This window comes from Eubalaena glacialis, chromosome 1, assembly GCF_028564815.1.
Source record: "Eubalaena glacialis isolate mEubGla1 chromosome 1, mEubGla1.1.hap2.+ XY, whole genome shotgun sequence".
In the NCBI taxonomy this organism is placed as follows: domain Eukaryota; kingdom Metazoa; phylum Chordata; class Mammalia; order Artiodactyla; family Balaenidae; genus Eubalaena; species Eubalaena glacialis.
This window is the reverse complement of record NC_083716.1, coordinates 45749767-45762164: the sequence shown is the minus strand read 5'-3', so window position 1 is coordinate 45762164 and position 12398 is coordinate 45749767.

Genomic DNA, 12398 nt, shown 5'->3' with positions numbered 1-12398 from the left:
TAGCTTTTTAGTATAGTCTGAAGTCTGGGCGTGTCATACCTCCAGATTTGTTCTTTTTTCTCCAGATTGCTTTGGCAATTTGGGGTCTTTTGTGGTTCCATATAAATTTTAGGGTAATTTGTTTTAGTTCTATGAAAAATATCATGGGTAATTCCATAGGGATTGCATTAAATCTACAGATTGCTTTGGGTAGTATGGACATTTTAACAACATTAATTCTTCCAATCCCAAAACACAGTATATCTTTGCATTTTTTATATCATTTTCAAATTCCTTCATCAATATTTTATAATTTTCAGTTTATAGGTCTTTCAGCTCCTTAGTTAAGTTTATTCCTAGGTATTTTATTCTTTTTGATGCAATTTTAAATGGGATTGTTTTCTTGCTTTTTTTTTTTGATAATTCATTAGGAGTATATAGAAAAGCAACAGATTTCTGTATATTAATCTTGTATCCTGCAACTTTACTGAATTCATTTATTCTAGTTTTTTTGGTGGAGACTTTAGTGTTTTCCATAGATATTATCATGTCATCTGCACATAGTGCCAGTTTTACTTCTTCCCTTTCAATTTGGATGACTTTTATTTCTTTTTCTTGTCTGATTATTGTGGCTAAGACTTCCAATACTGTATTAAATAGAAGTGGTGAGAGTGGGCATTCTTGTCTTGTTTCTGATTTTAGAGGAAAGGCTTTCAGCTTTTGACTATTGAGTATGGTGTTAGCTGTGGGTTTGTCATAAATGGCCTTTATTATGTTGAGATGTGTTCCCTCTGTACCCACTTGGATGAGAGTTTTCATCATGAATAGATGTTGAATTTTGTCAAATGTTTTTTCTATATCTATTGAGATGATTTTGTGATTTTTTTTTTATCATTCCTTATGTTAGTGCGGTATATCACATTATTTAGTTTGTGAATATTGAAACCTCCTTGAATCCCTGGAATAGATCCCACTTGATCATGGTCTATGAGCCTTTTTATATATTTTTGGATTTGGTTTGCTAATGCTTTGAATTCTTCATCTGGCAAATTGTTTATTTCTGTTTCATTTGTTGTTTTTTGGGGAGTTTTCTCTTGCTCTTTCAATTGAGACAAATTTTTCTGTTTTCTTATTTTAGTTATCTTTCTCTGTCTCTCTGAAATTAGGTGAAACAGTTAACTATGGCTGTCTTGAAGGTGGGGGGGTCCTTACATTGGAGTGACCCTATGGAGTCTATGGCTTGGGTTGGAGAGCTGGATTTGTCATGAACATGAGTTATGTCTTTCCTCTGGTTGTGCTGGCAGCTATCATCTTGGTAGGAGGTGGAGCTGGAGATGGAGGGGCTAGGGCTGGAGCTAGCTATGAGGCAGGACTTCCCCTCTGTTCAGTGGCTGTCACTGACCTATGGGGGCAGAGTCAGGCCCTAAGTTGCTGGAGCAGAAACTCTGAAGTTCAGGTCCAAACTAACTCAGTTCCCTTTAAGTGTGTGCTCCTCTCCCTCCCAGCACCGGCATGCTTGTCCCAGAGGGGAGCAATGCTGAAGCAAGGGGGGCCCATTTGGGCTCTCAGTATGTGATGGGGTGTGGGCTGTGGTGGTCCAGATAACAGCTAGAGGTTCAGTTGTGCTGCTTGTGCAAATGCCAGCATTGGCTGCCCCTACCCATCTCAGATACCACTTGATGTTTGAGTCTTCTTTGTCCCTCATGGCTGATCTCTCCTCTTGGCCTCCGCTGCCCACATCCTGATGTGGAGCTGCGCTAGAGGGCAGGCAGGGCCCATGTGGGCTCTCAATGTTTGTCACGGTGCAGGCTTTGGTGGACTGGCTGCAGCCACATTTCAGGGCTCTTTCTGACGTGCTGCCTGTGCAAGCACCAGTAATAATTGGCCCCTCCCTGTTCAGATGCCACTTCTGAGCGGCCACTGTTTCTCATGGCCGGGTTCTTCCCTTGGTTTTGGCAGCCCTCTCTCCAATGTGAAGCTCTGATTTGGAGTAAGCAGGGCTAGTGCATTAGCTTGGCTCAGGCTGGGGCACGTACTGGGGTGGTCATGGGAAACTAGTCAGCAACCTGTGTGGTTTCAATCCACCTTCTCTGCCCTGCTTCAGGATCAAGCAAGCACAAGTGCACTCCTCCCAAGTAGAGTCCAGGCTTCCCACAGCTTTCCTGCTAGTCCTACCAGCCCTCCAGCCAGCCAAAGGGACTTATCTCACCTTTGTCAGACCCCAGGACTGGGGCACCCAGTATGTGGCTTGCACCACTCATCCCAGGGAAGATCTTTGCCTGTGTAATCCTTTTCCTCTGAGTCTCTTCTCTGAGGCACAGGTGCTGCCTAATTACTTCTCTTCCCTTCCTACCTGATTCTGTGTGGATCTTTCTTTCAGCCTTGGCTGTACGGGAGTCTTTCTGCCAGTATCCAGTTATTTTTCTTTGACAGTTGTTCCTCATATAGATGTATTTTTGATGTGTTTGTGGCAGGGAAGTGATTTCCAGTACCTTGTACTCTACCTTCTTGATCTCCTCCGGTTTTACCACATTTTATTTTGCTAGATTTACACTTACATGTCTGATAAACAAAAAAATTCAACTGAAAATTTAAGGTTTCTATGTAACAGTGTTTTGAAACTTAAATAGTTGCAATATAAGGAACTCATAAAACAATGCATTAAATAGCCATTTCATGCATAGTATTAAAAAACCTGTAGCAAGTGCTTAAGTGATAAACCTAAACTGCATGCCAAGCTAAAGTTTGGTTTTGAAAAATAAATATGAGACCTCAAAATTTCAGGAAAACAGCACTTATCTCTTTATGATAAGTAATAAAGACAGTTTGTGGCAAAGGAATGTAAAATTGCTCTACCCTACTGGACCTTTTTCAACATAGACATCCATTTTGCTAATTAAAAAATCCAAATGAGGTAGAGAATAATTAATCACAAACGACATTAGTATGAACTTAAGGTCTGTATTTACTTTCTGTAAAATTAACTAAGAAAATGAGGAAAATATTAATGTAATATATAATGCAAATGTGACTTCCTGTCTTTGGAGATTTAATACATTATAGTTGGTTACCTTAGGGAAATGGGTGATGAAATTTTAAAAGTTAGAGAATAAATTGACAGTCTTATAATTTTTTAAGTGTGCTACTCAAGTGGCAGCAATTATTTTAAAAGATTATTGTGAAATATGTGGAACCTGGTGGGTACTTATGATTTAATCACCTGTCTATAAATGTACTGTTTATTATATGTGAAGACGTTCTTTTCATCCAGCCTCAGCCGTGGTAACACATCTGCACTACCCTATCCCTTTTGGCTCTCAAGGTTCCAGAATAACACACAAGGTGAGGAGCTTTTGGGGATTAGTCCATAGGTTGCAATACCCCTTGAAAAATAAAAAGAGGATCCTCCGAAACCTTATCCATGAGCATCACATTTTCTCAGGACCGACCAACTTTTAGATGGATTAGTCAACTGCTTACAAATTGTATAAACTTTTATTTTACAGATTTAGAAAAATAATTGAAATGGAGATCATAGTTGTATTGGTCTGTGGATACCACACATCAAGTCATCACAGTGGTGTATTATTTTCATACTCAAAATTATAGCCTAACTTTCACTATCAATTTTTTTCCTTTTTCTAAAGAATAAATCTTACCTTATATCTACCCTACAACTTTGACAGTGAGTTTCAGGCCAAAACAGTGATAAAACGTATTCTCTTATAACTTGGTAGAACATTAGAATTGCTGTTTGCCGAGCCCTTACCATGTGCTAGGCAGGATAAATACAACAATATTGGAAGCTACCAATTCTTATTCTCATTTTCAGATGAGAAATTGAGATCTAGTGAAGTTAGGTAACTTCCCGAAACTGGGAAATTAGAAAATTCTAGTTTGAATACAGATCTGTCTGACATTGTCGACCCATATGCATTTTTTAAATGAGAGCTTTTTAGATTAGGGGACACTTTTGAATATTCCTTAACAATGAAAATGTTTAGACCTGGTAGCATGAGTTAGGTTTCAATTACAACAAGGTATCTTTTGAGGAGATGAAATTTTATCTCATTATATTTCCCCTAATTTATTTGTTTCCCGTTATAGTTTATCCTTAAGAAACTGGCTCAAGGTCCTCTTGTTTTATATGCTGGCCCATTATCCAAGTAATTTAAATCCATGTGGTCTATTTATAATTTTAATAAAAAGTATGGACTCTATATTGTGGGGGGATTTCTGAGCCCCCAGATCGTGATAAATCACAGAACACAACCTACCATAGATTCTCTGTGATGATCCATTCAGGATCAGCAAGGATACTAGCTTCTTATGCCTCAGTGTAATCATCAACCCCGTTTTGGTTGTTACTGTTAGGGATGATACATAATATATCCCTGGGATTGGGTTTCCAGTCTGTTTTGAAGCTTTTAAAGTCATTAATGATCCTACTATCACAGCTGACAAAGCTGGAAGCAATTCATATTCCTAGCCAAATGTACTGGATGAAGAACTTGAGATAATCGAGATCTGTTGCTTCTGCTTGGATATATCGGTTCGCTTGGTCCATGCCAGGATCATGTGGGCTTTTGAATGGTTCAAGAGCAGATTTTGCTGCTGTGTTGGATGAGTTTGGTGCCAGCTTCCCTGTGATAAATGTGTAACCTGGAACAAGGTGAAATCTAAGACTTGTGAGTGAGGATGCCCGAAAATTTAGTATCCTCCTAAATTCTTGGTAATTGAGTGACTGGTGATTGACTCAAGCTTAATTACATAGGAAAAAACAATTCTATATCTTTTACAAATCTTCTTCACTGCTTCCTGCTTGCAGGAGGCAGTGTGGTGGAGTGGAAAGAATACAACATCTATAGGATTCTGCTAATCTCATAGAGTCCAGGCTGTGGAATTAGGAGGGCATTTGGTTTGGGACCAGTCACCTGACCACTCCAAGACAATTTCCTCAATCACAAATTTATCACAATAATAAATATATTAATAGGGCTATTGTGAGGGTCTAATAGAAAATCAGACAAAGGTACTCTGTAAATTGAAAGGAATTGTTCAAAGTCTAGCTGCCTCAGAGCCTTTTTTTGGAAAGGAATTAGCAGCATGAATCCACTGGAAAATACATTGATGCCCATAATTAGTTTCTATATTTTTCTACAGATGATGTTGATAGAGTCAAGGTTTATTAAGGGGAAATCTTGCAACAGTTTGCAAGTAAGTGACATAGAAGGTAACTGCATTGGGTGCGGATTAAGGAAAGTCTACGAATACAAAGTTTCTTTTATTCTCAATATATTTAACAATAATTAAAGGCTATAGAAATTGGGAATTCCACAGACATAAGTCCCTCTTCTCTTCACAACTTTGAGAAGAAATTCTTGCATACTTCTTGAGGTAATCTTATGGGTTAATATGATGGGGTAGAAAATAATGTGATCTATGCCATCTATATAGTTAAAAATTGTGCCTGTTTAACATTGCAGCACATGAAAACTGCCGGGTTGATTGTCCAAAGGTTTTGTGCGTGTGATTGGAGTTTTCTGACAGAACATGGGATATGTGACATATATTATGTTCATTTCGGAGAACTCTGGGGCCATAGAGGCGTGAAGGGCTGCTGAGGGTGAGACACTGTTCCTGGCAGCTGAAACTGTTGTCTAGCCAAAAGATGTTTCCTTCTTATTGGGTGAGTCCTACATATTATTGTGTCAAAGTGAGGATTCTAAGAAATCTGTGAAGTTCCAGAATTTGCCACTCTTGTCAAGTCCTGAAAGCTGTATGCTTTCCTACTAGTAAATTCAAATTGAAGCCAATATCCAAATCCCTCAGAGAAATGGAAATACTTATTAATGTAGAAACATTCAGACTTGACATATAAAACATTTCAACAGGGTATAATATAAGGAGATGAGTCTTCGCAGCAACCTCCACTACCTCTGATTTCTTAAAGTTACCCATTTACTCTAAACTATTAAGTCACTAAGGCAGATGTGCTGATTAACTGAGGCCGACTTGTGAACTTGTGAACAAGTTGCTTTGCATGTAGGCAGACTCACAGAGCATGCTCTAAGATTAGGAGCAGGGATGGGTTCATCTTTACCCTGCAGAGTAGAATAACAAACATGCCACTTAAAAGTAAGTTTTGTTATGAAGTAGAAAATTATGTAAGACTATATTGATTCTTAAAATGACAAAGTGGTTACAATTCTATAAGCAATACTTTAATGTTGCTAATGAAATTTAAAATATTTGTAGGTCATTACAAATTATTTTCTTGAACAATACAAGGCAATAGAGCCAATTAGTAGTGATGCTATTAACAGGTGACACATATTGAACTCACACTATATGCCAGACTCTGTCCTGAGTGCTTTATGGGCTTTATCTATAATTGTAATGTATGTTAAGACTTTGAGAAATTAAGTCATTTGCCTATGATGACTAATTCAGTAAGTGTTTTTCTAGAACTCACACTGGTCAAATTCCAAAGGCCACGCTCTTCGTGACTATACTGCATTACCTCCTTTGCATCACATGCATTCTGCTTGGGTTCATAAACAAAGTGATGTGTGGAGGAGTATAAAGCATTGAGGATATACTCACAAACACTGGGTGATATTTGTAAATGTGGACAGGACGAGATGTGTTTCACATAGGGATGATGCTGTTAGAATAATGACTCAAAGCCATTCTGCATTTTCCTCCGTAGATTCTCCTCCCTGCCAGTGTGGTCAGAAGAAGGCTATGTTGGCAGATAGAATGTACAGTGTAATTGCTCAATTAGAAGCTGCTTATCCAGCAAGGGTGTTAAGCATGTGCAAAGCATTATAACAATCCCTGGGAAGGATCTGGGGGATATAAACGCTTAATGTCTAGTAATTTCCTTCCAACACTTGACCACATCTGAAACTAAAGTTGAGGACTGCCTTTAGCCTAGGCTATTGCACTCTGTCATGCTCGTTTCCACTGTAGTGTATTCTCACGTGCTTCTCTCTTCCTTAGGAAATTTCTTTCTTTATAGCTTCCACTCATCCACACACTGAACGTCATTGATGGTTCTGATCAAGTCCCACAATTCTTTACCAGCCCATACTGATGTTTTTCCTATCTCAATTCTTAGTACCAGATAAATATGCCCTCATGCCTGTTAAGTCCTCAGTTAAAATGACTTTCTTGTATTCTTCTTTAAAAAAGAAAAAATTGTGCAACTTCAGAGACATTGTCTTCATTTGTGTATCTTGCCAACAGTCCTCGGACACTCCCAGACATAAAATAAGGTAAAATGAAGACTTGTTGGTTGGTGCAGTTTTACAAATTGTGCTCATTTGAATATTTCTTTTAAAAGTTGATTCCTATATAGCTTTTCCCCTGCCCTGGGTGATTTAGGCATAAGTGACCTCCCGAGATCTCATTCCACACAAAGATTGCAATATCATGAAAACCTTAGATATTTTGTATTAAGAAATGTCTTTTAAATGGATGCAATTTAAATCTTATATTCTTTCTTTCCTATTTTTTCTTGCTAAATGCAGTTAGTATATATTTGTGTATTGAAATGACCCCTATTACTTGCAGTTTTTTCCACACAAACAGTTCATAATATTTTGTTTATGAACTGCCATTCCCCAGAAGAGGTGGTGGATTTTAAATGAAGAGCTCTTATAGAGATCATCTTCATGAAAAAAATTATTTTCCCCTTTTTATTGTGATTCTCCAGGCTCCATCTATACTAAACATTTGCAATTATTCTTGTCTTGATATATGTGAGTGCTGTGACTTTTCAGGACATCCACCTCTGCTGAGCTGAAAAGTCCTGTTACTCATGATGCAATACTGGTAAAGCAAATAAACAGTACTCAGATTTGTCTTGTGGTTGGTGAAGCAGCTCTGTTTTTGTTTCCTGGGCATCCTTTTGCAAATCATCATACACTCATTTGCTTAGAGCTTCCTATCAATCATGCACTGTTCTAGGATCTGGGGCTACAATAATTCAAATATAAAAAGGTCCTTGCCCTCACAGAACTGACATTTTAGTGGAAGCAGACAATTAATGACAAAAATATAATAAATCTCTCTTTAGCATAATTCTGAAATCAAAAACTTCTGGAGACCAAAATTTCCTTATAGCTCATCTCCTGACCTAAATTAATGAAAGACTGTTTATAACTTTTACTCATCACAGAGTGGATATTCATATATTTTATTATAGGAGTATTAATTTGCTTAATTTGATATGGACAGTATAACAGAAGTAGAATATATGCACTGTATTGCTTTTCTAAAATTAAAAAGCATGTGAATTCTCAAAGATATTTAGCTTAGATAAGTGAGTGTGACCTGTATAATGTGGGTAGTGATAAATCCTATGCATAAAATAAAGTAGGGAAAAGTGATAGGAAGTGCCAAGAAGTGTTCTTCCCTTTCTTGAAGTTGAGTTCATTGAACCCTTGTTGTTTTCACAGATCTCTGGTATCTTTAAAATAAGATTTATTTTTGTTAGGCATTTTTGGTCTTCAGTGAGTGCTTTGGCCTATTGCATCCTACTGTATCTTACACTGAAGCAGAATCCTGATATGTGCATCTTTCAAAATATGTCACGGATGTAGAAAAGTTAAATATCCTCAAATTCAACCATTTGGCTATAACCACCGTCTACATATACATATATCTAAGTATTTATTTTAGAACACTACACCCAGGAGAGTCTTAATTCATAATATTATTAACTTTATTTTTCTCATTAGCATATAATTTCACCAAGTTACTCTAATGACAAAATATAGGGATGGCAGAATGTGTCTGATTTCTCTCTTATTCCTGGAATATTATTTCTCTCAGTCCCTCAGCAGGAGTCAGGTAACTTGTAATGGGTCTTCTGGGTAATAAGGCTAAGTCCGTGTTTTTTCCTCTCTACTCATGGTTGAATAACATCTCCTTGCATTTTTTATTACTTTACATTTATAAAGTACTTTTAAAGTTTATACTGAAGATGGTTTTAGTCTAAAATAATATCCTCTGTTAACATTTAAGTTGGGATATGTATGGAATGAATATAAGCTACTTGACCTTGGCCAATTTAAACTCCCTGAGCTTTTTTTTTAAAAAAAAAATCACCTTTAATTGAGAATGATAAATAAACTTGCCTGTTAATATCACTCTATTGTTACTACCATTATCCTCTGGATTGTTTTGAATACCAAATCTGCTAATGAATATAAAAATCTTTTGCAAATGCTAATTTCCATTCAATGTTATTTATGCTTCTTGTAATTAGTAGAATAAATAGGTGATGGGACCTCCCTGGCAGTCCAGTGGTTAAGACTTTGCCTTCCAATGCAGGGGGCCCAGGTTCGATCCCTGGTCTGGGAACTAGATCCCACATGCATGCCGCAACTAAGAGTTCACATGCCACAACTAAGGAGCCCACGTGCTGCAAATAAGACCCGGTGCAACCAAATTAAATAAATAAATAAATAAATAGGTGACATCTAGGAATATCTCAAAAGAGAATTAAATTAAATGATAATGATTATATAAGAAAAATATCCATTTATCAATTCTAGGAAAGAATAGCTTATAACAGGTTACATATTTGCAAATATGTAAAGCTTAAAAGTAGGAAAAATATCAGATTTTATGTTAGGAAATGAAGGTTATTAGATCAGTAAACTTATCGAAGTTAGTGTGACATAAAATACAAAAAACTCCAACAAAATTTGAGACATTTTGCATATGCTCATACTTCTGCTTTGGTGAGAAAAGGAACACAATTGTAACAAAAAGGACACGAAAGTTTTCATTCACTCTTACCTGGAGCAATCAGCTTAATAGTAAATCTTCGAAGTAGCATATATCAAAGTATTTATATCAAAAAACAAAGATTAAAGAAAGTGTCCAGAAAACACGTCTGGTATAATTTCTTTCTAATTGCAATATATTTGTCTTACTAGACAAAACAATCTTAAAAGTCAGAATTACTGTAGATTGATTTTTTTTCACCTGGTTTTGAAGTATATATTGACAGGTTGGTGATAAAATATTCAAAGTTGGTTTTAACTACTTGTTTTGAGTTGTGTTAATAATAAAACATCCTTTTCTTGCCTCTAACAAACCTAGAAGCAAAAATTACTTCTAACACCCAGATGGTATATTTTCTAACATTCATTGAAAGCAAGAATAACAAACTGATATGCTGTAGTTGCCTACCTGTCAAGCCTGTGTAAGTATATTCATAATGCACGTGAAACTGCTTATATGTTGAAATGATTTGTATTGCAATAATACAAATATAGCTTTTATAGGATAGTGAGGTAGTCTGATGTAGAAGAAAGAAGTCTAAACTAGAAAACAGGACACTGGGTTCTAGTTCTGACTGTGTCACTAATTATGTGGGGTTAGTTTGTGTAAATCTCTTACCCTCACCGGACTTTTGCTTCTTTACTGGCTAAATAACAAGGTTGGAGTAGACAACTTTTAAAGTTCCTTTTAGTCCAAAAATGTTTTAATTTCATAAGCCATGTACCCAGGTGTGCATAAAGAATAATTTTCTTACTGTGATTCAACTTAAATTGTATAAAGTGCTTCTTCTGCCTCATACCAGACAACGTAATTTTGGTTATGCTTGCTAGATTTTATCTAGTGACATTTAAACCCAGTAAGTTAATGATTGTCCCTTCTTTCTCATTCATTGTAGCTTGAGTGGCATCTGAATTGCTAAAGTGTCAGGTGGGGTTACCTGTTCATCTGTTTGTGTCTGCCCATAGTGGCATCTGCTGAGGTGTATACAGTGTCCCGTCTGGTTCACAGGCATCACAGACTTCCACAGTGCTGTCCTCTACTGTATCTGAATTGGGCGCTTTATAGTCCAGGTCACTCCCCCTGTAGCTGCTCTCATTACAGTCAAAGATATTTCCAAATAATCTTCTCTTTCTCCCTCTCCCTCTCCCTCTCCTTTTCCCTTTCCCCCCACCCTCTCTGTCTGTCTGTCTGTCTGTCTCTCAGCTAACATCTACAACTTTCTTGGAGGCATGAAAAAAACAGAAGCTGCTCTCTCATGAAGCCAAATGGAAACATTTGTATGCTGCCTGGACCAGTCTCAGCTTATATATACCTCATTTTCATATCTTTCACCATGGAGACCCTTTGAAAACTCCTGAACCTGGGTTTGGGAAGCAGTCCTCTCCATTCTGAGATCCTCAAGCCTGTCTTGCCGTTGTATTGCACCTCTGCCCAGAGCATAGCTAGATGGGTGGGAAGGATGAAGCTCTGCTCAGAGAGTCTGTCATGGTCTGATTTTCTTGCTCCCTCTCCAGCTCTCCTTTTTCTTCCTTCTTCTTGAAGGATGTCTATCTAATCTCAGAAAGGGAGGAAGGTGACTAGAACAAAGATCACATGTTTTACAATATCTATTATTAAACCAAGACCTTGGGGCCACAATGTGAAAATGTTTGAAACTCAAAAGTCCTTTTGTTCTCAAATGTATTACCATGGGCATCAAAATTCTACCTTAAAACTCAGTACTGAGCATTGACTCATATATTTCTCACTATATTTTTGCAGTAATTTTACTGAGGTCATTTTACTGAGGGCAGATGTGGAGGGGGAGGGTTTTTACTTCTTGGGACCAGGGATGGCTTTGCATCCTGTGAAAAAGGTACATATTTTCACATACCAGTTTATAGTTGAAAATGTTATCTCTTCACATAATTTTTAACATTTTATACTTTTGCCTCAATTTTTATAGTAAAGTACTTTTGATAAATTATGTTATTAGGCTAATGTAATACACAAGGGTAATAGAGTTTGATTTTTCTAACGTATATCAATATTGCAAAATTCTGAGCTTACTTGGGCATTCTCAGTAAATATTGTCTTTTATTTTTATAGCACTGAACAGGGGTGGAAATTGTGAAGTTATTTCATTTTCAATATCCCTGGAAATAAACTACTTCACAGATTCTTTACCATATAAAGTTAAATTATTTGGGCCTAAAATTTTACTTTTCAGAAAAGTGTAAGTGGTATTAGAAAAATGACAATGTAAGCTGAGTGACATTTTAATTCTATGTTTACCTTTTTGAGGAACTGCCAGATTGTTTTTCACAACAGCTATACCACTTAACATCTCTACCAGCAATGTATGAGGGTTCCACTTTCTCTACATTCTTGCCAATGCTTTTTATTTTCCTTTTAAAAAAATGATGGTAGCTGTGAAGTTGTATCTCATTATGGTTTTGATTTGTATCTTCCTAATAATGAATGATTTTGAGCATCTGTCCATGTGCTAATTGGTCATTTGTATATCATTTTGGGCCAAGTGTTTATTCAAGGCCTTTGCCCATTTTTAACTGGATATTTTTGGCTGTTGTTGAATTTAAAAACAATTGTCTTAAATATGCTAAAAGAGCTAAAGAAGA